Here is a 2,913-nt window from a genome sequence, read left to right as displayed (position 1 = left end):
CATTTTTAGTCGTTTTAAGTCCCTAGGGGCGTTTTGGTCATTTCACATAAAAACTCCTGTCTGCTTCGTTGTTTTTAATCGTCTCGCTTTACGTTAATTTTCAATTTACTTTTTTCAATTCAATTTTAGTTTTAATTTCCATTTTGGTCCTTGTACTTTTGTTATTTGCATTTTAATCCCTTTTTAAGTCAAAGTCAAGGTTTGTTACAAGTCAAGTGCCACATGTCTCACTCCCATTGGTCCAAGCATTTCCACATCACCTATAAATAGGTCAAAGTTGGTCAAGGTCCATAACTAATCATTTTTTTTACAACTAATTACTTCAATCATTTTTCACAAAAAATCACAAAAACTCTTTCTCTCAATTTTTCCCTCCCATTCTCTCTCCACCATAACTAATTCTCACCACCACAAAAACCACCACTAACTAACTTTTCAACCACCCTAACTAACTCTTCCTCCACCACATTCATCACTTCAACCACCATAAACAACCACATTCATCACTTCAACCACCATAACCACCTTCAATCTTCATCACCAACCTTCAATCCACAACAAATCCATCATCACCATATTCCAATCAGATTCTACACACCCCAAACCAAATCAAACACTGAAAATTGAATTCACCTCGTCCAATTCCGATCACATCAAATTCACCTTCATAGGAAGAAGTCTCCGTCGAAAGATTCCGTGAGATTTTCGCCGAGCTTGATCAGAAAAAGCAAACGCGCATCGCCGCTGAGAAAGCCAAAACGGAGTTACGTACCTCCTTCAACCGATTAAAGGTACTTGCTCAAGAAGCCATACGGAAGCGCGACGGATTCGGCCGGTTGCGTGATGATGCTGCTAGGGAGAAAGAAGAGGCTACGAAGCTTCTAAAAGAATCAGCGAAGAACGAAAGAACTGCATTGTTTCGGTAAGGATTTTCCAGAAGCGGATTTAATCAAAGTCGGAACTGAATCGAATCAAACGAAGAAGAAGGAAATCGGTGGAGCTGAGTTTCAGTTTGGTGCTGATTGTTCTTCAGGTTTGTCGTTGTTTAGCTTCGTGTTCAGTGTTAATCATGTGTATGTTTTGGTTTGTATGATCAATTGTTGTGTATAAGAAAAAGAAGTTTGAAAGCGATTGAGAAGAAGAGGGAATGGCGTTCTGTGAAAATGGAGAAGAAGAGGTTCTAACCGGTTCAATTAACAAACCGCCCCATGCCCATACCCGCTCCAACTCATAGGCCCAACGTTATTTGCTTATTTTTTCCAGAATGCTACGCGCACCCCCCCTTTTCCCTGAGTTTCTTGCAATTTCTTGCTGTTTACACCCCTGCTTGATTGAAAACCTCTTGAAAAATTCTATAAAAATTCCTGTGTGTTTCTTTATTTTTTTGTGACTCTTTTATGATAGTAGTTGTGTTGGAAAATTGATAGAAAATAGTGTGGATTTTTTTCTTGCTTTAATTGTAAGATTTTATGTTAAAAACTTGTGGTTTTCTTGCCTAGTTTCAATTCCATTTCTTGATAGATGCTAGTAATTCATGATATGTGATGTTGTGAGGATTTTTGCTACTGTGAGTATGTCTTTCGTTGAATGTGTGTCTTGTGCCTAGTTGCTTGCTTTGCAAGATTCGTTTGTGAATAAATAATGTAAAATATGCTTAAATTCACTATTAAAATGCATGGTCTATCACATCCCTTTGATCCCCATTTTACAATCTGAGTTCATGTCTTCAAAATGTGTTAAAATGTGAGGATTATAAGTCATGTGAACCTTGCATTTTGTAGTAGGATTTTAGCTCTATTTTGCATCATTTTTGCTATGTTTTTTTGTGGTAATTTCTTTGCGTTTGTTATAGTAATTTTTACTTGATTTTACTTCTTGATATTGTCATGTGCTACTAACCCTTTTTTTTTTTTTCTTGTTTCATGTATCCCATAAGCTCATCTCATTTCATATTCTAGTTTAACTTTCTTGCAATTTATATTTCATACCAAATTTAGAATGTAAACACTTAGGATTTCTTGTACTTTTACTTTTATGCAATTTAAATTTCTTGGCAAAGAGGCCATAGAATGTATCTAGGGTATGATGTAAAGGACAATGGACTCTAATGATGTACACCGACACAAGCACCGACACATGCACACACACCACTATAGCTAGAATATGCATGTTTAGATGTATGTTTAGGATTGTATGTTTAGATGAATGCCTAGGACTCATACTTAGAAAAAACCAATTTTCCAAACAAATGTGAACAACTTCACTCAAAGCTTTTCCAAATAAACCTTGGGATCCAACATCCCATTGTATTTTCTTTTCCATTTTCTTAAATCAAATTTCAATGAACTCTAATCCTACTTTGACCATATTTTGCAATTCACTAATCCAACCTCACTATTTCCTAATCTCATGCCCTTGAGGCCTCTTTCTATTCTTCAAAATCCATTTTCAAACTTAAAATCAACCAACAAAAACAAAAACATTTTTGAGAGAGAACTACGGTGGATTTGATCCCTTAAACGGGTACGTAGGCAAGGAACAAAATTCCTTCAATTCAACTAAAATAAAAATCCAAAAACATTCTTCTCCCTCCAATTCTTCACTTAGCAAATTTTAGGTGTAAATAACATTTTCAAATAGCATTTAAAAATAAAGCGCGCGCGTAGAAATTAAAGACGGTTCCTATAGGTTACTATAGTCGTTATGGGTGCCTAACACCTTCCCGTAGCGAAAACAACTCCCGGACCTCGATTCTCAAGGGTTTTGCTTACTTTTTCCCTTCCCAAGAAAAAATAAGATATCACCGGTTAGAAAGGTTCAAACGTAATCAATGTTTGACACCCGAAAACCAAGATAAAACAGCTGGCGACTTCACTGGGGAGATTCGAGAGTTACGCCTAGTCTTTATTTCCA

Source organism: Medicago sativa, chromosome 2 (assembly GCF_051527215.1).
Source record: "Medicago sativa cultivar Bolivia chromosome 2, Bolivia_mono, whole genome shotgun sequence".
Classification (NCBI taxonomy): Eukaryota; Viridiplantae; Streptophyta; class Magnoliopsida; order Fabales; family Fabaceae; genus Medicago; species Medicago sativa.
This window is presented reverse-complemented; position numbering follows the sequence as displayed.